The sequence below is a fragment of the Argiope bruennichi genome, chromosome 1 (assembly GCF_947563725.1).
Source record: "Argiope bruennichi chromosome 1, qqArgBrue1.1, whole genome shotgun sequence".
In the NCBI taxonomy this organism is placed as follows: domain Eukaryota; kingdom Metazoa; phylum Arthropoda; class Arachnida; order Araneae; family Araneidae; genus Argiope; species Argiope bruennichi.
In genome coordinates, this window is record NC_079151.1 from 25,703,091 (window position 1) to 25,729,515 (window position 26,425).

A 26,425-nucleotide genomic window follows, 5' to 3' on the forward strand; every position below is an offset into this window, starting at 1 on the left:
GTGGCCTGGTGTACTGAACGGCTTATCGCGTAACATTCATTTTTGGTTGTCTTAAGTTCGAGTCTGTAAGACGTTGATTAATTATTTTTATATTTATTTTTTTTAATTATTTTTTTTCTACACTTACTCTATAGATACTTGGAATTTGAAAAATATTTGGACTTCCAGAAATATAATATTAAATGTCAAAATATCTATACATTTAATTGATATTTTAAGCGTCGATGTCTTGGACATGCGCAGAGATCATCCGTATGCTTAGCATTGTGCATATAGAACTAGATTTCTCTCACATTTTGAACTTGGTTATTGGTGTCAAGAATCTTAGACTGCTGCTCTGCCCGAGGTCAGCGTGGCCTGGTGTAATAAACGTCTTTTCGCGGAACGTTCCTTTTTGGTTGTCTCAAGTTCGAGTCTGGAAGCCGTTGATTAATTATTTTATATTTATTTTTTTTAATTATTTTTCTCCACACTTACTCTATAGATACTAGGAATTTGAAAAATATTTAAACTTCCAGAAATATAATATTAATGTCAAAATATCTATACATTTAATTGAAATTTTAAGCGTCGATGTCTCGGACATGCGCAGAGATCATCCGTATGCTTAGCATTGTGCATTTAGAACTAGATTTCTCTCACATTTTGAACTTGGTTATTGGTGTCAAGAATCTTAGACTGCTGCTCTGTTCGAGGTGAGCGTGGCCTGGTGTACTGAACGGTTTATCGCGTAACATTATTTTTTGGTTGTCTTAAGTTCGAGTCTGGAAGCCGTTGTTTAATTATTTTTATATTTATTTTTTTAAATTATTTTTCTCCACACTTTTTCTATAGATACTTGGAATTTGAAAAATATTTGTACTTTCAGAAATATAATATTAAATGTCAAAATATCTATAAATTTAATTGAAATTTTAAGCGTCGATGTCTTGGACATGCACAGAGATCATCTGTATGCTTAGCATTGTGCATTTAGAACTAGATTTCCCTCACATTTTAAACTTGGTTATTGGTGTCAAGAAACTTAGACTGCTGCTCTGCCCGAGGTCAGCGTGGCCTGGTGTACTGAACGGCTTATCGCGTAACATTCCTTTTTGGTTCTCTTAAGTTCGAGTCTGGAAGCCGTTGATTAATTATTTTTATATTTATTTTTTTTTATTATTTTTTTCTACACTTACTCTATAGATACTTGGAATTTGAAAAATATTTGTACTTCCAGAAATATAATATTAAATGTCAAAATATCTATACATTTAATTGATATTTTAAGCGTCGATGTCTTGGACATGCGCAGAGATCATTCGTATGCTTAGCATTGTGTATTTAGAACCAGATTTCCCTCACATTTTAAACTTGGTTACTGGTGTCAGGAATCTTAGACTGCTGCTATGTCCGAGGTCAGCGTGGCCAGGTGTAATAAACGTCTTATCGCGGAACGTTCCTTTTTGGTTGTGTCAAGTTCGAGTCTGGAAGCCGTTGATTAATTATTTTTATATTTTTTTGTAATTATTTTTCTCCACACTTATTCTATAGATACTTGGAATTTGAAAAATATTTGTACTTCCAGAAATATAATATTAAATGTCAAAATAGCTTTACATTTAATTGAAATTTTAAGCGTCGATGTCTCACACATGCGCAGAGATCATTCGTATGCTTAGGATTGTGTATTTAGAACCAGATTTCCCTCACATTTTAAACTTGGTTACTGGTGTCAAGATTCTTAGACTGCTGCTATGTCCGAGTTGAGCGTGGCCTGGTGTACTGAACGGCATATCGCGTAACATTATTTTTTGGTTGTCTTAAGTTCGCGTCTAGAAGCCGTTGATTAATTATTTTTATATTTATTTTTTTAAATTATTTTTCTCCACACTTATTCTATAGATACTTGGAATTTGAAAAATATTTGTACTTCCAGAAATATAATATTAAATGTCAAATATCTATACATTTAATTGATATTTTAAGCGTCGATGTCTCGGACATGCGCAGAGATCATCCGTATGCTTAGAATTGTGCATTTAGAACTAGATTTCTCACACATTTTGAACTTGGTTATTGGTGTCAAGAATCTTAGACTGCTGCTCTGTCCGAGGTCAGCGTGGCCTGGTGTACTGAACGGCTTATCGCGTAACATTCCATTTTGGTTCTCTTAAGTTCGAGTCTGGAAGCCGTTGATTAATTATTTTTATATTAATTTTTTTTAATTATTTTTTTTCTACACTTACTCTATAGATACTTGGAATTTGAAAAATATTTGGACTTCCAGAAATATAATATTAAATGTCAAAATATCTATACATTTAATTGAAATTTTAAGCGTCGATGTCTCGGACATGCGCAGAGATCATCCGTATGCTTAGCATTGTGCATTTAGAACTAGATTTCTCTCACATTTTGAACTTGGTTATTGGTGTCAAGAATCTTAGACTGCTGCTCTGTCGGAGGTGAGCGTGGCCTGGTGTACTGAACGGCTTATCGCGTAACATTATTTTTTGGTTGTCTTAAGTTCGAGTCTGGAAGCCGTTGATTAATTATTTTTATATTTATTTTTTTAATTATTTTTCTCCACACTTATTCTATATTTACTTGGAATTTCAAAAATCTTTATACTTCCAGAAATATAATATTAAATGTCAAAATATCTATACATTTAATTGAAATTTTAAGCGTCGATGTCTCGGACATGCGCAGAGATCATTCGTATGCTTAGCATTGTGTATTTAGAACCAGATTTCCCTCACATTTTAAACTTGGTTACTGGTGTCAAGATTCTTAGACTGCTGCTATGTACGAGGTCAGCGTGGCCAGGTGTAATAAACGTCTTATCGCGGAACGTTCCTTTTTGGTTGTCTCAAGTTCGAGTCTGGAAGCCGTTGATTAATTATTTTAATATTTATTTTTTTTAATTATTTTTCTCCACACTTACTCTATAGATACTAGGAATTTGAAAAATCTTTATACTTCCAGAAATATAATATTAAATTTCAAAATATCTATACATTTAATTGAAATTTTAAGCGTCGATGTCTCAAACATGCGTAGAGATCATTCGTATGCTTAGCATTGTGTATTTAGAACCAGATTTCCCTCACATTTTAAACTGGGTTATTGGTGTCAGGATTCTTAGACTGCTGCTGTGTCAGAGGTCAGAGGGGCCAGGTGTACTGAACGTATTATCGCGGAACGTTCCTTTTTATTGTCTCAAGTTCGAGTCTGGAAGCCGTTGATTAATTATTTTTATATTTATTTTTTTAATTATTTTTCTCCACACTTATTCTATAGATACTATTAAATTGAAAAATATTTATACTTCAAGAAATATAATATTAAATGCCAAATTATCTATAAATTTAATTGAAATTGTAAGCGTCGATGTCTCACACATGCGCAGAGATCACCCGTATGCTTAGCATTGTGCATTTAGAACTAGATTTCCCTCACATTTTGAACTTGGTTATATGTTTCAAGAATCTTAGACTGCTTCTCTGTCCGAGGTCAACGTGGCCTGGGGTACTGAACGGCTAATCGCGTAAAATTCCTTTTTGGTTGTCTCAAGTTCGAGTCTGGAAGAAGTTGATAAATTATTTTTATATTTATTTTTTTAATTATTTTTCTCCACACTTACTCTATAGATACTGTTAATTTAAAAAATATTTATACTTCCAGAAATATAATATTTTATGTCAAAATATCTATAAATTTAATTGAAATTTTAAGCGTCGATATCTCACACATGCGCAGAGATCATTCGTATGCTTAGCATTGTGCATTTAGAACTAGATATCTCCACATTTTAAACTTGGTTATTGGTGTCATGATTCTTAGAATTCTGTTCTGTCGAAGGTCATCGTGGCCTGGCTTTCTGAACGGCTTGTCGCGTAGCGTTATTTTTAGGTTTTCTTAAGTTCGAGTCTTGAAGCCGTTGATTAATTATTTTTATATTTATTTTTTTTAATTATTTTTCTCCACACTTACTCTATAGATACTTGGAATTTGAAAAATATTTGTACTTCCAGAAATATAATATTAAATTTCAAAATATCTATAAATTTAATTGAAATTTTAAGCGTCGATGTCTCACATGCGAAGAGATCATCCGTATGCTTAGCACTGTGCATTTAGAACTAGATTTCCTTCACAATTTAAAATGGTGGCAAGATTCTTAGACTGCTGCTCTGTCCGAAGTCAGCGTGGCCTGGTGTATTGAACGGCTTATCGCGTAACATTCCTATTTGAATGTCTTAAGTTCGTGTCTGGAAGTCGTTGATTAATTATTTTTATATTTTTTTTTTTTAATTATTTTTCTCCACACTTACTCTATAGATACTTGGAATTTGAAAAATATTTGTACTTCCAGAAATATAATATAAAATTTCAAATATCTATAAATTTAATTGAAATTTTAAGCGTCGATGTCTCGGACATGCGCAGAGATCATCTGTATGCTTAGCATTGTGCTTTTAGAACTAGATTTCCCTTACTAATTGAACTTGGTTATTGGTGTCAAGAATCTTAGACTGCTGCTCTGTCCGAGGTCAGCTTGGCCAGGTGTACTGAACGGCTTATCGCGGAACGTTCCTTTTTGGTTATCTCAAGTTCGAGTCTGGAAGCCGTTGATTAATTATTTTAATATTTATGTTTTTTAATTATTTTTCTCCACTCTTACTCTATAGATACTGTTAATTTGAAAAATATTTAAACTTCGAGAAATATAATATTAAATGTCAAAATATCTATAAATTTAATTGAAATTTTAAGCGTCGATGTCTCGCACATGCGCAGAGATCACCCGTATGCTTAGCATTGTGCATTTAGAACTAGATTTCCCTCACATTTTGAACTTGGTTATACGTTTCAAGAATCTTAGACTGCTTCTCTGTCCGAGGTCAACGTGGCCTGGGGTACTGAACGGCTAATCGCGTAAAATTCCTTTTTGGTTGTCTCAAGTTCGAGTCTGGAAGAAGTTGATAAATTATTTTAATATTTATTTTTTTAATTATTTTTCTCCACACTTACTCTATAGATACTGTTAATTTAAAAAAATATTTATACTTCCAGAAATATAATATTTTATGTCAAAATATCTATAAATTTAATTGAAATTTTAAGCGTCGATGTCTCACACATGCGCAGAGATCATTCGTATGCTTAGCATTGTGCATTTAGAACTAGATATCTCCACATTTTAAACTTGGTTATTGGTGTCATGATTCTTAGAATTCTGTTCTGTCGAAGGTCATCGTGGCCTGGCTTTCTGAACGGCTTGTCGCGTAGCGTTATTTTTAGGTTTTCTTAAGTTCGAGTCTTGAAACCGTTGATTAATTATTTTTATATTTATTTTTTTAATTATTTTTCTCCACACTTACTCTATAGATACTAGGAATTTGAAAAATATTTAAACTTCCAGAAATATAATATTAATGTCAAAATATCTATATATTTAATTGATATTTTAATCGTCGATGTCTCGGACATGCGCAGAGATCCTCCGTATGCTTAGAATTGTGCATTTAGAACTAGATTTCTCTCACATTTTGAACTTGGTTATTGGTGTCAAGAATCTTAGACTGCTGCTCTGTCCGAGGTCAGCGTGGCCTGGTGTACTGAACGGCTTATCGCGTAACATTCCATTTTGGTTCTCATAAGTTCGAGTCTGGAAGCCGTTGATTAATTATTTTTATATTTATTTTTTTTAATTATTTTTTTTCTACACTTACTCTATAGATACTTGGAATTTGAAAAATATTTAAACTTCCAGAAATATAATATTAATGTCAAAATATCTATACATTTAATTGATATTTTAATCGTCGATGTCTCGGACATGCGCAGAGATCATCCGTATGCTTAGCATTGTGCATATAGAACTAGATTTCTCTCACATTTTAAACTTGGTTATTGGTGTCAAGAATCTTAGACTGCTGCTCTGCCCGAGGTCAGCGTGGCCTGGTGTACTGAACGGCTTATCGCGTAACATTCCATTTTGGTTCTCTTAAGTTCGAGTCTGGAAGCCGTTGATTAATTATTTTTATATTTATTTTTTTTTTAATTATTTTTTTTCTACACTTACTCTATAGATACTTGGAATTTGAAAAATATTTGGACTTCCAGAAATATAATATTAAATGTCAAAATATCTATACATTTAATTGAAATTTTAAGCGTCGATGTCTCGGACATGCGCAGAGATCATCTGTATGCTTAGCATTGTGCATTTAGAACTAGATTTCCCTCACATTTTGAACTTGGTTATTGGTGTCAAGAATCTTAGACTGCTGCTCTGTCCGAGGTCAGCTTGGCCAGGTGTACTGAACGGCTTATCGCGGAACGTTCCTTTTTGGTTGTCTCAAGTTCGAGTCTGGAAGCCGTTGATTAATTATTTTAATATTTATTTTTTTTAATTATTTTTCTCCACTCTTACTCTATAGATACTCTTAATTTGAAAAATATTTAAACTTCGAGAAATATAATATTAAATGTCAAAATATCTATAAATTTAATTGAAATTTTAAGCGTCGATGTCTCGCACATGCGCAGAGATCATCCGTACGCTTAGCATTGTGCATTTAGAACTAGATTTCCCTCACATTTTAAACTTGGTTACTGGTGTCAAGATTCTTAGACTGCTACTATGTCCGAGGTGAGCGTGGCCTGGTGTACTGAACGGCATATCGCGTAACATTATTTTTTGGTTGTCTTAAGTTCGAGTCTAGAAGCCGTTGATTAATTATTTTTATATTTATTTTTTTAAATTATTTTTCTCCACACTTTTTCTATAGATACTTGGAATTTGAAAAATATTTGTACTTCCAGAAATATAATATTAATGTCAAAATATCTATACATTTAATTGATATTTTAATCGTCGATGTCTCGGACATGCGCAGAGATCATCCGTATGCTTAGCATTGTGCATATAGAACTAGATTTCTCTCACATTTTAAACTTGGTTAGTGGTGTCAAGAATCTTAGACTGCTGCTCTGTCCGAGGTCAGCGTGGCCTGGAGTAATAAACGTCTTATCGCGGAACGTTCCTTTTTGGTTGTCTTAAGTTCGAGTCTGGAAGCCGTTGATTAATTATTTTTATATTTTTTTTGTAATTATTTTTCTCCACACTTATTCTATAGATACTAGGTATTTGAAAAATATTTATACTTCCAGAAATATAATATTAAATGTCAAAATATCTATACATTTAATTGAAATTTTAAGCGTCGATGTCTCACTCATGCGCAGAGATCATTCGTATGCTTAGCATTGTGTATTTAGAACCAGATTTCCCTCACAATTTAAACTTGGTTACTGGTGTCAAGATTCTTAGACTGCTGCTATGTCCGAGGTCAGCGTGGCCAGGTGTAATAAACGTCTTATCGCGTAACGTTCCTTTTTGGTTGTCTCAAGTTCGAGTCTGGAAGCCGTTGATTAATTATTTTAATATTTATTTTTTTTAATTATTTTTCTCCACACTTACTCTATAGATACTAGGAATTTGAAAAATCTTTATACTTCCAGAAATATAATATTAAATGTCAAAATATCTATACATTTAATTGAAATTTTAAGCGTCGATGTCTCAAACATGCGTAGAGATCATTCGTATGCTTAGCATTGTGTATTTAGAACCAGATTTCCCTCACATTTTAAACTTGGTTATTGGTGTCATGATTCTTAGAATTCTGTTCTGTCGAAGGTCATCGTGGCCTGGATTTCTGAACGGCTTGTCGCGTAGCGTTATTTTTAGGTTTTCTTAAGTTCGAGTCTTGAAGCCGTTGATTAATTATTTTTATATTTATTTTTTTAATTATTTTTCTCCACACTTACTCTATAGATAATTGGAATTTGAAAAATATTTGTACTTCCAGAAATATAATATTAAATTTCAAAATATCTATAAATTTAATTGAAATTTTAAGCGTCGATGTCTCACATGCGAAGAGATCATCCGTATGCTTAGCATTGTGCATTTAGAACTAGATTTCCTTCACAATTTAAAATGGTGGCAAGATTCTTAGACTGCTGCTCTGTCCGAAGTCAGCGTGGCCAGGTGTACTGAACGGCTTATCGCGGAACGTTCCTTTTTGGTTGTCTCAAGTTCGAGTCTGGAAGCCGTTGATTAATTATTTTAATATTTATTTTTTTTAATTATTTTTCTCCACTCTTACTCTATAGATACTGTTAATTTGAAAAATATTTAAACTTCCAGAAATATAATATTAAATGTCAAAATATCTATAAATTTAATTGAAATTTTAAGCGTCGGTGTCTCGAAAATGCGCAGAGATCATCCGTATGCTTAGCATTGTGCATTTAGAAATAGATTTCTCTCACATTTTGAACTTGGTTATTGGTGTCAACAATCTTAGACTGCTGCTCTGTCCGAGGTGAGCGTGGCCTGGTGTACTGAACGGCTTATCGCGTAACATTCATTTTTGGTTGTCTTAAGTTAGAGTCTGGAAGTCGTTGAGTAATTATTTTGATATTTATTTTTTTAATTATTTTTTTTCTACACTTACTCTATAGATACTTGGAATTTGAAAAATATTTGTACTTCCAGAAATATAATATTAAATGTCAAAATATCGATACATTTAATTGAAATTTTAAGCGTCGATGTCTCGGACATGCGCAGAGATCATCCGTATGCTTAGCATTCTGCATTTTGAACTAGATTTCCCTCACATTTTAAACTTGGTTATTGGTGTTAAGAATCTTAGACTGCGGCTCTATTCGAGGTCAGCGTGGGCAGGTGTACTGAACGGCTTATCAAGTAACGCTCCTTTTTCGTTGTTTTAGGTTCGAGTCTGGAAGCCGCTTATTAATTTTTTTTGTATTTATTTTTTTTAATTATTTTTCTCCTCACTTATTCTATAGATACTTGGAATTTGAAAAATATTTGTACTTCCAGAAATATAATATTAAATGTCAAAATATCTATACATTTAATTGATATTTTAAGCGTCGATGTCTCTGACATGCGCAGAGATCATCCGTATGCTTAGCATTGTGCATTTAGAACTAGATTTCTCTCACATTTTGAACTTGGTTATTGGTGCCAAGAATCTTAGACTGCTGCTCTGTCCGAGGTGAGCGTGGCCTGGTGTACTCAACGGCTTATCGCGTAACATTCCTTTTTGGTTCTCTTAAGTTCGAGTCTGGAAGCCGTTGATTAATTATTTTTATATTTATTTTTTTTAATTATTTTTTTTCTACACTTACTCTATAGATACTTGGAATTTGAAAAATATTTGGACTTCCAGAAATATAATATTAAATGTCAAAATATCTATAAATTTAATTGAAATTTTAAGCGTCGGTGTCTCGAAAATGCGCAGAGATCATCCGTATGCTTAGCATTGTGCATTTAGAAATAGATTTCTCTCACATTTTGAACTTGGTTATTGGTGTCAACAATCTTAGACTGCTGCTCTGTCCGAGGTGAGCGTGGCCTGGTGTACTGAACGGCTTATCGCGTAACATTCATTTTTGGTTGTCTTAAGTTAGAGTCTGGAAGTCGTTGATTAATTATTTTTATATTTATTTTTTTAATTATTTTTCTCCACACTTATTCTATAGATACTATTAAATTAAAAAATATTTATACTTACAGAAATATAATTTTAAATGTCAAAATATCCATACATTTAATTGAAATTTTAAGCGTCGATGTATCACACATGCGCAGGGATAAACCGTATGATTAGCTGTGTGCATTTAGAACTAGATTTCCTTCACATTTTGAACTTGGTTATTGGTGTCAAGAATCTTAGACTGCTTCTCTGTCCGAAGTCAGCGTGGCCTGGTGTACTAAACGGCTTATCGCGTAACTTTCCCTTTTGTTTGTCTTAAGTTCGAGTCTGGAAGCCGTTGATTAAATATTTTTATATTTATTTTTCTCCACACTTATTCTATAGATACTAGGTTTTTAAAAAATAATTATACTTCCAGAAATATAATATTAAATGCCAAATTATCTATAAATTTAATTGAAATTGTAAGCGTCGATGTCTCACACATGTGCAGAGATTATTCGTATGCTTAGCATTGTGTATTTAGAACCAGATTTCCCTCACATTTTAAACTTGGTTACTGGTGTCAAGATTCTTAGACTGCTGATCTGTCCGCTGTCAGCGTGGCATGGTGTACTGAACGGCGTATCGCGTAACGCTCCTTTTTTGTTTGTCTTAAGTTCGAGTCTGGAAGCCTTTGATTAATTATATTGATATTTATTTTTTAATTAATTTTCTCCACATTTATTCTATAGATACTAGGAAATTGAAAAATATTTATACTTAAAGAAATATAATATTAAATGTCAAAATATCTATACATTTAATTGAAATTTTAAGCGTCGATGTCTCACACATGCGCAGAGATCACCCGTATGCTTAGAATTGTGCATTTAGAACTAGATTTCCCTCACATTTTAAACTTGGTTATTAGTGTCAAAAATCTTAGACTGCTGCTCTGTCCGAGGTCAGCGTGGCCTGTTGTACTGAACGGCTTATCGAGTAACATTACTTTTTCGTTGTCTTAAGTTCGAGTCTGGAAGTCGTTGATTAATTATTTTTATATTTATTTTTTATTTAATTATTTTTCTCCACACTTACTCTATAGATACTTGGAATTTGAAAAATATTTGTACTTCCAGAAATATAATATTAAATGTGAAAATATCTATAAATTTAATTGAAATTTTAAGCGTCGATGTCTCGGACATACGCAGAGATCATCTGTATGCGTAGCATTGTGCATTTAGAACTAGATTTCCCTCAAATTTTATACCTTTTTATTGGTGTCAAGAATCTTAGACTGCTGCACTGTCCGAGGTCAGCGTTGCCTGGTGTACTGAACGGCTTATCGCGTAATGTTCCTTTTTGGTTGTCTTAAGTTCGAGCCTGGAAGCCGTTGATTAATTATATTGATATTTATTTTTTTAATTATTTTTCTCCACACTTATTCTACAGAAACTAGGAAAATGAAAAATATTTATACTTCCAGAAATATAATATTAAATGTCAAAATATCTTTAAATTTAATTGAAATTTTAAGCGTCGATGTCTCACAAGCGCAGAGATGATCCGTATGCTTAGCATTGTCCATTTTGAACTAGATTTCCCTCACATTTTGAACTTGGTTATACGTTTCAAGAATCTTAGACTGCTTCTCTGTCCGAGGTCAGCGTGGCCTGGGGTACTGAACGGCTAATCGCGTAAAATTCCTTTTTGGTTGTCTCAAGTTCGAGTCTGGAAGCCGTTGATAAATTATTTTAATATTTATTTTTTTAATTATTTTTCTCCACACTTACTCTATAGATACTGTTAATTTAAAAAATATTTATACTTCCAGAAATATAATATTAAATGTCAAAATATTTATAAATTTAATTGAAATTTTAAGCGTCGATATCTCACACATGCTCAGAGATTATTCGTATGCTTAGCATTGTGTATTTAGAACCAGATTTCCCTCACATTTTAAACTTGGTTACTGGTGTCAAGATTCTTAGACTGCTGATCTGGCTGTCAGCGTGGCCTGGTGTACTGAACGGCTGGTCGCGTAACGCTCCTTTTTTGGTTGTCTTAAGTTCGAGTCTGGAAGCCTTTGATTAATTATATTGATATTTATTTTTTAAATTATTGTTCTCCACACTTATTCTATAGATACTAGGAAATTGAAAAATATTTATACTTCCAGAAATATAATATTAAATGTCAAAATATCTATACATTTAATTGATATTTTAAGCGTCGATGTCTCGGACATGCGCAGAGATCATCCGTATGCTTAGAATTGTGCATTTAGAACTAGATTTCTCTCACATTTTGAACTTGGTTATTGGTGTCAAGAATCTTAGACTGCTGCTCTGTCGGAGGTGAGCGTGGCCTGGTGTACTGAACGGCTTATCGCGTAACATTATTTTTTGGTTGTCTTAAGTTCGAGTCTGGAAGCCGATGATTAATTATTTTTATATTTATTTTTTTAAATTATTTTTCTCCACACTTACTCTATAGATACTAGGAATTTGAAAAATATTTAAACTTCCAGAAATATAATATTAATGTCAAAATATCTATACATTTAATTGATATTTTAATCGTCGATGTCTCGGACATGCGCAGAGATCATCCGTATGCTTAGCATTGTGCATATAGAACTAGATTTCTCTCCCATTTTAAACTTGGTTAGTGGTGTCAAGAATCTTAGACTGCTGCTCTGTCCGAGGTCAGCGTGGCCTGGAGTAATAAACGTCTTATCGCGGAACGTTCCTTTTTGGTTGTCTTAAGTTCGAGTCTGGAAGCCGTTGATTAATTATTTTTATATTTTTTTTGTAATTATTTTTCTCCACACTTATTCTATAGATACTAGGTATTTGAAAAATATTTATACTTCCAGAAATATAATATTAAATGTCAAAATATCTATACATTTAATTGAAATTTTAAGCGTCGATGTCTCACTCATGCGCAAAGATCATTCGTATGCTTAGCATTGTGTATTTAGAACCAGATTTCTCTCACAATTTAAACTTGGTTACTGGTGTCAAGATTCTTAGACTGCTGCTAGGTCCGAGGTCAGCGTGGCCAGGTGTAATAAACGTCTTATCGCGTAACGTTCCTTTTTGGTTGTCTCAAGTTCGAGTCTCGAAGCCGTTGATTAATTATTTTAATATTTATTTTTTTTAATTATTTTTCTCCACACTTACTCTATAGATACTAGGAATTTGAAAAATCTTTTTACTTCCAGAAATATAATATTAAATGTCAAAATATCTATACATTTAATTGAAATTTTAAGCGTCGATGTCTCAAACATGCGTAGAGATCATTCGTATGCTTAGCATTGTGTATTTAGAACCAGATTTCCCTCACATTTTAAACTTGGTTATTGGTGTCATGATTCTTAGAATTCTGTTCTGTCGAAGGTCATCGTGGCCTGGATTTCTGAACGGCTTGTCGCGTAGCGTTATTTTTAGGTTTTCTTAAGTTCGAGTCTTGAAGCCGTTGATTAATTATTTTTATATTTATTTTTTTAATTATTTTTCTCCACACTTACTCTATAGATAATTGGAATTTGAAAAATATTTGTACTTCCAGAAATATAATATTAAATTTCAAAATATCTATAAATTTAATTGAAATTTTAAGCGTCGATGTCTCACATGCGAAGAGATCATCCGTATGCTTAGCATTGTGCATTTAGAACTAGATTTCCTTCACAATTTAAAATGGTGGCAAGATTCTTAGACTGCTGCTCTGTCCGAAGTCAGCGTGGCCAGGTGTACTGAACGGCTTATCGCGGAACGTTCCTTTTTGGTTGTCTCAAGTTCGAGTCTGGAAGCCGTTGATTAATTATTTTAATATTTATTTTTTTTAATTATTTTTCTCCACTCTTACTCTATAGATACTGTTAATTTGAAAAATATTTAAATTCCAGAAATATAATATTAAATGTCAAAATATCTATAAATTTAATTGAAATTTTAAGCGTCGGTGTCTCGAAAATGCGCAGAGATCATCCGTATGCTTAGCATTGTGCATTTAGAAATAGATTTCTCTCACATTTTGAACTTGGTTATTGGTGTCAACAATCTTAGACTGCTGCTCTGTCCGAGGTGAGCGTGGCCTGGTGTACTGAACGGCTTATCGCGTAACATTCATTTTTGGTTATCTTAAGTTAGAGTCTGGAAGTCGTTGAGTAATTATTTTGATATTTATTTTTTTAATTATTTTTTTTCTACACTTACTCTATAGATACTTGGAATTTGAAAAATATTTGTACTTCCAGAAATATAATATTAAATGTCAAAATATCGATACATTTAATTGAAATTTTAAGCGTCGATGTCTCGGACATGCGCAGAGATCATCCGTATGCTTAGCATTCTGCATTTTGAACTAGACTTCCCTCACATTTTAAACTTGGTTATTGGTGTTAAGAATCTTAGACTGCGGCTCTATTCGAGGTCAGCGTGGGCAGGTGTACTGAACGGCTTATCAAGTAACGCTCCTTTTTCGTTGTTTTAGGTTCGAGTCTGGAAGCCGCTGATTAATTTTTTTTGTATTTATTTTTTTTAATTATTTTTCTCCTCACTTATTCTATAGATACTTGGAATTTGAAAAATATTTGTACTTCCAGAAATATAATATTAAATGTCAAAATATCTATACATTTAATTGATATTTTAAGCGTCGATGTCTCTGACATGCGCAGAGATCATCCGTATGCTTAGCATTGTGCATTTAGAACTAGATTTCTCTCACATTTTGAACTTGGTTATTGGTGCCAAGAATCTTAGACTGCTGCTCTGTCCGAGGTGAGCGTGGCCTGGTGTACTCAACGGCTTATCGCGTAACATTCCTTTTTGGTTCTCTTAAGTTCGAGTCTGGAAGCCGTTGATTAATTATTTTTATATTTATTTTTTTTAATTATTTTTTTTCTACACTTACTCTATAGATACTTGGAATTTGAAAAATATTTGGACTTCCAGAAATATAATATTAAATGTCAAAATATCTATAAATTTAATTGAAATTTTAAGCGTCGGTGTCTCGAAAATGCGCAGAGATCATCCGTATGCTTAGTATTGTGCATTTAGAAATAGATTTCTCTCACATTTTGAACTTGGTTATTGGTGTCAACAATCTTAGACTGCTGCTCTGTCCGAGGTGAGCGTGGCCTGGTGTACTGAACGGCTTATCGCGTAACATTCATTTTTGGTTGTCTTAAGTTAGAGTCTGGAAGTCGTTGATTAATTATTTTTATATTTATTTTTTTAATTATTTTTCTCCACACTTATTCTATAGATACTATTAAATTAAAAAATATTTATACTTACAGAAATATAATTTTAAATGTCAAAATATCCATACATTTAATTGAAATTTTAAGCGTCGATGTATCACACATGCGCAGGGATAAACCGTATGATTAGCTGTGTGCATTTAGAACTAGATTTCCTTCACATTTTGAACTTGGTTATTGGTGTCAAGAATCTTAGACTGCTTCTCTGTCCGAAGTCAGCGTGGCCTGGTGTACTAAACGGCTTATCGCGTAACTTTCCCTTTTGTTTGTCTTAAGTTCGAGTCTGGAAGCCGTTGATTAAATATTTTTATATTTATTTTTCTCCACACTTATTCTATAGATACTAGGTTTTTAAAAAATAATTATACTTCCAGAAATATAATATTAAATGCCAAATTATCTATAAATTTAATTGAAATTGTAAGCGTCGATGTCTCACACATGTGCAGAGATTATTCGTATGCTTAGCATTGTGTATTTAGAACCAGATTTCCCTCACATTTTAAACTTGGTTACTGGTGTCAAGATTCTTAGACTGCTGATCTGTCCGCTGTCAGCGTGGCATGGTGTACTGAACGGCGTATCGCGTAACGCTCCTTTTTTGTTTGTCTTAAGTTCGAGTCTGGAAGCCTTTGATTAATTATATTGATATTTATTTTTTAATTAATTTTCTCCACATTTATTCTATAGATACTAGGAAATTGAAAAATATTTATACTTAAAGAAATATAATATTAAATGTCAAAATATCTATACATTTAATTGAAATTTTAAGCGTCGATGTCTCACACATGCGCAGAGATCACCCGTATGCTTAGAATTGTGCATTTAGAACTAGATTTCCCTCACATTTTAAACTTGGTTATTAGTGTCAAAAATCTTAGACTGCTGATCTGTCCGAGGTCAGCGTGGCCTGTTGTACTGAACGGCTTATCGAGTAACATTCCTTTTTCGTTGTCTTAAGTTCGAGTCTGGAAGTCGTTGATTAATTATTTTTATATTTATTTTTTATTTAATTATTTTTCTCCACACTTACTCTATAGATACTTGGAATTTGAAAAATATTTGTACTTCCAGAAATATAATATTAAATGTGAAAATATCTATAAATTTAATTGAAATTTTAAGCGTCGATGTCTCGGACATACGCAGAGATCATCTGTATGCGTAGCATTGTGCATTTAGAACTAGATTTCCCTCAAATTTTATACCTTTTTATTGGTGTCAAGAATCTTAGACTGCTGCACTGTCCGAGGTCAGCGTTGCCTGGTGTACTGAACGGCTTATCGCGTAATGTTCCTTTTTGGTTGTCTTAAGTTCGAGCCTGGAAGCCGTTGATTAATTATATTGATATTTATTTTTTTAATTATTTTTCTCCACACTTATTCTACAGAAACTAGGAAAATGAAAAATATTTATACTTCCAGAAATATAATATTAAATGTCAAAATATCTTTAAATTTAATTGAAATTTTAAGCGTCGATGTCTCACAAGCGCAGAGATGATCCGTATGCTTAGCATTGTGCATTTTGAACTAGATTTCCCTCACATTTTGAACTTGGTTATACGTTTCAAGAATCTTAGACTGCTTCTCTGTCCGAGGTCAGCGTGGCCTGGGGTACTGAACGGCTAATCGCGTAAAATTCCTTTTTGGTTGTCTCAAGTTCGAGTCTGGAAGCCGTTGATAAATTATTTTAATATTTATTTTTTTAATTATTTTTCTCCACACTTACTCTATAGATACTGTTAATTTAAAAAATATTTATACTTCCAGAAATATAATATTAAATGTCAAAATATTTATAAATTTAATTGAAATTTTAAGCGTCGATATCTCACACATGCTCAGAGATTATTCGTATGCTTAGCATTGTGTATTTAGAACCAGATTTCCCTCACATTTTAAACTTGGTTACTGGTGTCAAGATTCTTAGACTGCTGATCTGGCTGTCAGCGTGGCCTGGTGTACTGAACGGCTGGTCGCGTAACGCTCCTTTTTTGGTTGTCTTAAGTTCGAGTCTGGAAGCCTTTGATTAATTATATTGATATTTATTTTTTAAATTATTGTTCTCCACACTTATTCTATAGATACTAGGAAATTGAAAAATATTTATACTTCCAGAAATATAATATTAAATGTCAAAATATCTATAAATTTAATTGAAATTTTAAGCGTCGATGTCTCGGACATACGCAGAGATCATCTGTATGCTTAGCATTGTGCATTTAGAACTAGATTTCCCTCACATTTTGAACTTGGTTACTGGTGTCAAGAATCTTAGACTTCTGCTCTGTCCGAGGTCAGCGTGGCCTGGTGTACTGAACGGCTTATCGCGTAACATTCCTTTTTGGTTGTCTTAATTTCGAGTCTGGAAGCCGTTGATTAATTATTTTTATATTTATTTTTATTAATTATTTTTCTCCACACTTACTCTATAGATACTAGGAAATTGAAAAATATTTCTACTTCCAGAAATATAATATTAAATGTCAAAATATCTATAAATTTAATTGAAAATTTAAGCGTCAGTGTCTCACATGCGCAGAGATCATCCGTATGCTTAGCATTGTGCATTTTGAACTAGATTTCTCTCACATTTTAAACTTGGTTATTGGTGTCAAGAATCTAAGAATGCTGCTCTGTCCGAGGTCAGCGTGGCCGGATGTATTGAACGGCTTATCGCGTAAATTTGTTTTTTTTTTGTTGTCTTAAGTTCGAGTCTAAAAGTCTTTGATTAATTATTTTTATATTTATTTTTTTAATTATTTTTCTCCGCATTTATTCTATAGATTCTAGGTATTTGAAAAATATTTATACTCCCATAATATAATATTAAATGTAAAATATCTATAAATTTAATTGAAATTTTAAACGTCGATGTCTCGCACATGCGCAGAGATCATCCGTATGCTTAGCATTGTGCATTTAGAACGAGATTTCTTTCACATTTTAAACTTGGTTATTCGTGTCAAGAATCTTAGACTGCTGCTCTGTCCGAGGTCATCGTTGCCTTTTGCACTGAACGGCTTATCGCGTAACGCTCCTTTTTGGTTGTCTTAAGTTCGAGTCTGGGAGCCGTTGATTAATTATTTTTATATTTATTTTTTTTAATTATTTTTCTCCACACTTACTCTATAGATACTTGGAATTTGAAAAATATTTATACTCCCATAATATAATATTAAATGTAAAATATCTATAAAATTAATTGAAATTTTAAGCGTCGATGTCTCGCACATGCGCAGAGATCATCCGTATGCTTAGCATTGTGCATTTAGAACTAGATTTCCCTCAAATTTTATACCTGGTTATTGGTGTCAAGAATCTTAGACTGCTGCATTGTTCGAGGTCAGCGTTGCCCGGTGTACTGAACGGCTTATCGCGTAATGTTCCTTTTTGGTTGTCTTAAGTTCGAGCCTGGAAGCCGTTGATTAATTATATTGATATTTATTTTTTTAATTATTTTTCTCCACACTTATTCTATAGAAACTAGGAAAATGAAAAATATTTATACTTCCAGAAATATAATATTAAATGTCAAAATATCTTTAAATTTAATTGAAATTTTAAGCGTCGATGTCTCACAAGCGCAGAGATGATCCGTATGCTTAGCATTGTGCATTTTGAACTAGATTTCCCTCACATTTTGAACTTGGTTATACGTTTCAAGAATCTTAGACTGCTTCTCTGTCCGAGGTCAGCGTGGCCTGGGGTACTGAACGGCTTATCCCTTAACATTCCTTTTTGGTTGTTTCAAGTTCGAGTCTGGAAGCCGTTGATAAATTATTTTAATATTTATTTTTTTAATTATTTTTCTCCACACTTACTCTATAGATACTGTTAATTTTAAAAAATATTTATACTTCCAGAAATATAATATTAAATGTCAAAATATCTATAAATTTAATTGAAATTTTAAGCGTCGATGTCTCACACATGCGCAGAGATCATTCGTATGCTTAGCATTGTGCATTTAGAACTAGATATCCCCACATTTTAAACTCGGTTATTGGTGTGAAGATTCTTAGAATTCTGTTCGGTCCAAGGTCAGCGTGGCCGGGGTTTCTGAACGGCTTGTTGCGTAGCGTACTTTTTTGGTTGTCTTAAGTTCGAGACTTGAAGCCGTTGGTTAATTATATTGATATTTATTTTTTTAATTATTTTTCTCCACACTTATTCTACAGAAACTAGGAAATTGAAAAATATTTCTACTTCCAGAAATATAATATTAAATGTCAAAATATCTATAAATTTAATTGAAATTTTAAGCGTCGATGTATCACATGCGCAGAGATCATCCGTATGCTTAGCATTGTGCATTTAGAACTAGATTTCCTTCACAATTTAAAATGGTGGCAAGATTCTTAGACTGCTGCTCTGTCCGAAGTCAGCGTGCCCTGGTGTATTGAACGGCTTATCGCGTAACATTCCTTTTTGAATGTCTTAAGTTCGTGTCTGGAAGTCGTTGATTAATTATTTTTATATTTATTTTTTTTAATTATTTTTCTCCACACTTACTCTATAGATACAGTTAATTTGAAAAATATTTAAACTTCCAGAAATATAATATTAAATGTCAAAATATGTATAAATTTAATTCAAATTTTAAGCGTCGATGTCTCGCACATGCGCAGAGATCATCCGTATGCTTAGCATTGTGCATTTAGAACTAGATTTCCCTCAAATTTTATACCTGGTTATTGGTGTCAAGAATCTTAGACTGCTGCACTGTCCGAGGTCAGCGTTGCCTGGTGTACTGAACGGCTTATTGCGTAACGCTCCTTTTTGGTTGTCTTAAGTTCGAGCCTGGAAGCCGTTGATTAATTATATTGATATTTATTTTTTTAATTATTTTTCTCCACACTTATTCTATAGAAACTAAGAAATTGAAAAATATTTATACTTCCAGAAATATAATATTAAATGTCTAAATATCTATAAATTTCATTTAAATTTTAAGCGTCCATGTCTCGCACATGCGCAGAAATCATCTGTATGCTTAGCATTGTGCAAATATAACTAGATTTCCCTCACATTTTGGACTTGGTTATTGGTGTCAAGAATCTTAGACTGCTGCTATGTCCGAGGTCAGAGTGGCCAGGTGTACTGAAAGGCTTATCGCGGAACGTTCCTTTTTGGTTGTCTCAAGTTCGAGTCTGGAAGCCGTTGATTAATTATTTTAATATTTATATTTTTTTATTATTTTTCTCCACACTTACTGTACAGATACTGTTAATTTAAAAAATATTTATACTTCCAGAAATATAATATTAAATGTCAAAATATCTATAAATTTAATTGAAATTTTAAGCATCGATGTCTTGGACATGCGTAGACATCATCTGTATGCTTAGCATTGTGCATTTAGAACTAGATTTCTCTCACATTTTGAACTTGGTTATTGGTGTCAAGAATCTTAGACTGCTGCTCTGTCCGAGGTCAGCGTGGCCTGGTGTACTGAACGGCTTATCGCGTAACGTTCTTTTTTGGTTGTCTTAAGTTCGAGTCTGGAAGCCGTTGATTAATTATTTTTATATTTATTTTTTTAATTATTTTTCTCCACACTTATTCTATAGATACTAGGTATTTGAAAAATATTTATACTTCCAGAAATATAATATTAAATGTCAAAATATCTATAAATTTAATTGCAATTTTAAGCGTCGATGTCTTGGACATGCGCAGTGATCATCTGTATGCTTAGCATTGTGCATTTTGAACTAGATTTCCCTCACATTTTGAACTTGGTTATTAGTGTCAAGAATCTTAGACTGCTGCTCTGTCCGAGGTCAGCGTGGCCTGGTGTACTACATGGCTTATCGCGTAACGTTCCTTTTTGGTCGTCTTAAGTTCGAGTCTGGAAGCAGTTGATTAATTATTTTTATATTTATTTTTTTTTATTTATTTTTCTCAACACTTATTCTATAGATACTAGGAATTCGCCAAATATATATACTTCTAAGAATATAATTTTTAATGTCAAAATATGTATAAATTTAATTGAAATTTTAAGCGTCGATGTTTTGCACATGCGCAGAGATCATCCGTATGCTTAGCATTGTGCATATAGAACTAGATTTCACTCACAATTTAAACTTGGTTATTGGTGTCAAGAATCTTAGACTGCTTCACTGTCCGAAGTCAGTGTGGCCTGGTGTACTAAACGGCTTATCGCGTAACTTTCCCTTTTGTTTGTCTTAAGTTCGAGTCTGGAAGCCGTTGATTAAATATTTTTATAATTATTTTTTTAATTATTTTTCTTCACACTTATTCTATAGATACTAGGTTTTTAAAAAATAATTATACTTCCAGAAATATAATATTAAATGCCAAATTATCTATAAATTTAAATGAAATTTTAAGCGTCGATGTCTCGGACATACGCAGAGATCATCTGTATGCGTAGCAATGTGCATTTAGAACTAGATTTCCCTCACATTTTGAACTTGGTTATTAGTGTCAAGATTCTTAGACTGCTGATCTGCCCGCTGTCAGTGTGGCCTGGTGTACTGAATGGCTTATCGCGTAACGCTCCTTTTAGGTTGTCTTAAGTTCGAGTCTGGAAGTCGTTGATTAATTATTTTTATATTTATTTTTTTTAATGATTTTTCTCCACACTTTTTCTATAGATGCTAGGAATTCGCCAAATATATATAGTTCTAGGAATATAATTTTTAATGTCAAAATATGTATAAATTTAATTGAAATTTTAAACGTCGATGTCTCACATGCGCAGAGATCATCCGTATGCTTAGCATTGTGCATTTAGAACTAGATTTCCTTCAGAATTTAAACTTGGTTACTGGTGTCAATATTCTTAGACTACTGTTCTGTCCGAGGTCAGCGTGGCCTGGTGTATTGAACGGCTTATCGCGAAACGTTCCTTTCTGGTTTTCTCAAGTTCGCGTCTGGAAGCCGTTGATTAATTATTTTAATATTTATTTATTTTTAATTATTTTTCTCCACACTTTCTCTATAGCTACTTGGAATTTGAAAAATTTTTATACTTCCAGAAATATAATATTAAATGTCAAAATATCTATAAATTTAATTGAAAATTTAAGCGTCAGTGTCTCACATGCACAGAGATCATCCGTATGCTTAGCATTGTGCATTTTCAACTAGATTTCCCTCACATTTTAAACTTGGTTATTGGTGTCAAGAATCTAAGAATGCTGCTCTGTCCGAGGTCAGCGTGGCCGGATGTATTGAACGGCTTATCGCGTAAATTTGTTTTTTTTTGTTGTCTTAAGTTCGAGTCTAAAAGTCTTTGATTAATTATTTTTATATTTATTTTTTTAATTATTTTTCTCCGCATTTATTCTATAGATACTAGGTATTTGAAAAATATTTATACTCCCATAATAGAATATTAAATGTTAAATATCTATAAATTTAATTGAAATTTTAAGCGTCGATGTCTCACACATGCGCAGAGATCATCAATATGCTTAGCATTGCGCATTTAGAACTAGATTTCCCTCACATTTTAAACTTGGTTATTGGTGTCAAGAATCTTAGACTTCTGCTCTGTCCCAGGTCAGCGTGACCTGGTGTACTGAACGGCTTATCGCGTAACATTCCCTTTTGTTTGTCTTAAGTTCGAGTCTAGAAGCCGTTGATTAATTATTTTTATATTTATTTTTTTAATTATTTTTCTCCACACTTATTCTATAGATACTAGGTTTTTGAAAAATAATTATACTTCCAGAAATATAATATTAAATGCCAAATTATCTTTAAATTTAATTGAAAATTTAAGCGTCGATGTCTCGTACATGCGCAGAGATCATCTGTATGCTTAGCATTGTGCATTTAGAACTAGATTTCGTTCACATTTTAAACTTGGTTATTGGTGTCAAGAATCTTAGACTTCTGCTCTGTCCCATGTCAGCGTGACCTGGTGTACTGAACGGCTTACCGCGTAACATTCCCTTTTGTTTGTCTTAAGTTCGAGTCTGGAAATCGTTGATTAATTATTTTTATATTTATTTTTTTTAATGATTTTTCTCCACACTTATTCTATAGATACTAGGAATTCGCCAAATATATATACTTCTAGGAATATAATTTTTAATGTCAAAATATGTATAAATTTAATTGAAATTTTAAGCGTCGATGTCTCACATGCGCAGAGATCATCCGTATGCTTAGCATTGTGCATTTAGAACTAGATTTCCTTCACAATTTAAACTTGGTTACTGGTGTCAATATTCTTAGACTGCTGCTCTGTCCGAGGTCAGCGTGGCCTGGTGTATTGAACGGCTTATCGCGGAACGTTCCTTTCTGGTTTTCTCAAGTTCGAGTCTGGAAGCCGTTGATTAATTGTTTTAATATTTATTTATTTTTAATTATTTTTCTCCACGCTTTCTCTATAGCTACTTGGAATTTGAAAAATTTTTATACTTCCAGAAATATAATATTAAATGTCAAAATATCTATAAATTTAATTGAAAATTTAAGCGTCAGTGTCTCACATGCGCAGAGATCATCCGTATGCTTATCATTGTGCATTTTCAACTAGATTTCCCTCACATTTTAAACTTGGTTATTGGTGTCAAGAATCTAAGAATGCTGCTCTGTCCGAGGTCAGCGTGGCCGGGTGTATTGAACGGCTTATCGCGTAAATTTGTTTTTTTTTGTTGTCTTAAGTTCGAGTCTAAAATTCGTTGATTAATTATTTTCATATTTATTTTTTTAATTATTTTTCTCCGCATTTATTCTATAGATACTAGGTATTTGAAAAATATTTATACTCCCATAATAGAATATTAAATGTAAAATATCTATAAATTTAATTGAAATTTTAAGCGTCGATGTCTCGCACATGCGCAGAGATCATCCGTATGCTTAGCATTGTGCATTTAGAACTAGATTTCTTTCACATTTTAAACTTGGTTATTCGTGTCAAGAATCTTAGACTGCTGCTCTGTCCGAGGTCCTCGTTGCCTTTTGCACTGAACGGCTTATCGCGTAACGCTCCTTTTTGGTTGTCTTAAGTTCGAGTCTGGGAGCCGTTGATTAACTATTTTTATATTTATTGTTTTTAATTATTTTTCTCCACACTTACTCTATAGATACTTGGAATTTGAAAAATATTTATACTTCCAGAAATATAATATTAAATGTCAAAATATCTTTAAATTTAATTGAAATTTTAAGCGTCGATGTCTCACATGCGCAGAGATCATCCGTATTCTTAGCATTGTGCATTTAGAACTAGATTTCCCTCACATTTTAAACTTGGTTATTGGTGTCAAGATTCTTAGACTGCTGCTCTCCTCGAGGTCAGCGTGGACTGGTGTACTGAACGGCTTATCGCGTAATATTACTTTTTGGTTGTCTTAAGTTCGAATCTGGAAGCCGTTGATTAATTATTTTTATATTTATTTATTTTTAATTATTTTTCTCCACACTTTCTCTATAGCTACTTCGAATTTGAAAAATTTGTATACTTCCAGAAATATAATATTAAATGTCAAAATATCTATAAATTTATTTGAAAATTTAAGCGTCAGTGTCTCACATGTTCAGAGATGATCCGTTTGCTTAGCATTGTGCATTTTGAACTAGATTTCCCTCACATTTTGAACTTGGTTATACGTTTCAAGAATCTTAGACTGCTTCTCTGTCCGAGGTCAGCGTGGCCTGGGGTACTGAACGGCTAATCGCGTAAAATTCCTTTTTGGTTGTCTCAAGTTCGAGTCTGGAAGCCGTTGATAAATTATTTTAATATTTATTTTTTTAATTATTTTTCTCCACACTTACTCTATAGATACTGTTAATTTAAAAAATATTTATACTTCCAGAAATATAATATTAAATGTCAAAATATCTATAAATTTAATTGAAATTTTAAGCGTCGATGTCTCGGACATGCGCAGAGATCATCTGTATGCTTAGCATTGTGCATTTAGAACTAGATTTCCCTCACATTTTGAACTTGGTTATTGGTGTCAAGAATCTTAGACTGCTGCTCTGTCCGAGGTCAGCTTGGCCAGGTGTACTGAACAGCTTATCGCGGAACGTTCCTTTTTGGTTGTCTCAAGTTCGAGTCTGGAAGCAGTTGATTAATTATTTTAATATTTATTTTTTTTAATTATTTTTCTCCACACTTACTCTATAGATACTGTTAATTTGAAAAATATTTAAACTTCCAGAAATATAATATTAAATTTCAAAATATCTATAAATTTAATTGAAATTTTAAGCGTCGATGTCTCCCACATGCGCAGAGATCATCCGTATGCTTAGCATTGTGCATTTTGAACTAGATTTCCCTCACATTTTAAACTTGGTTACTGGTGTTAAGAATCTTAGACTGCGGCTCTATTCGAGGTCAGCGTGGGCAGGTGTACTGAACGGCTTATCAAGTAACGCTCCTTTTTCGTTGTTTTAAGTTCGAGTCTGGAAGCCGCTGATTAATTTTTTTTGTATTTATTTTTTTTAATTATATTTCTCTACACTATCTCTATAGATACTGGGAATTTTAAAAATATTTATACTACCAGAAATATAATATTAAATGTCAAAATATCTATAAATTTAATTGAAATTTTAAGCGTCGATGTCTCACATGCGCAGAGATCATCCGTATGCTTAGCATTGTGCATTTAGAACTAGATTTCCTTATCAATTTAAAATGGTGGCAAGATTCTTAGACTGCTGCTCTGTCCGAAGTCAGCGTGGCCTGGTGTATTGAACGGCTTATCGCGTAACATTCCTTTTTGAATGTCTTAAGTTCGTGTCTGGAAGTCGTTGATTAATTATTTTTATATTAATTTTTTTTAATTATTTTTCTCCACACTTACTCTATAGATACTTGGAAATTGAAAAATATTTGTACTTCCAGAAATATAATATTAAATTTCAAAATATCTATAAATTTAATTGAAATTTTAAGCGTCGATGTCTCGGACATGCGCAGAGATCATCTGGATGCTTAGCATTGTGCAAATAGAACTAGATTTCCCTCACATTTTGGACTTGGTTATTGGTGTCAAGAATCTTAGACTGCTGCTCTGTCCGAGGTCAGCGTGGCCAGGTGTACTGAAAGGCTTATCGCGGAACGTTCCTTTTTGGTTGTCTCAAGTTCGAGTCTGGAAGCCGTTGATTAATTATTTTAATATTTATTTTTTTTATTATTTTTCTCCACACACTTACTGTATAGATACTGTTAATTTAAAAAATATTTATACTTCCAGAAATATAATATTAAATGTCAAAATATCTATAAATTTAATTGAAATTGTAAGCATCGATGTCTCGTACATGCGCAGAGATCATCTGCATGCTTAGCATTGTGCAATTAGAACTAGTTTTCCTTCACATTTTGAACTTGGTTATTGGTGTCAAGAATCTTAGACTGCTGCTCTGCCTGAGGTCATCGTGGCCTGGAGTACTGAACGGCTTATCGCGTAACGTTCCATTTTGGTTGTCTTAAGTTCAAGTCTGGAAGCAGTTGATTAATTATTTTTATATTTATTTTTTTTAATTATTTTTCTCAACACTAATTTTATAGATACTAGGAATTCGCCAAATATACATACTTCTAAGAATATAATTTTTAATGTCAAATTATGTATAAATTTAATTGAAATTTTAAGCGTCGATGTTTT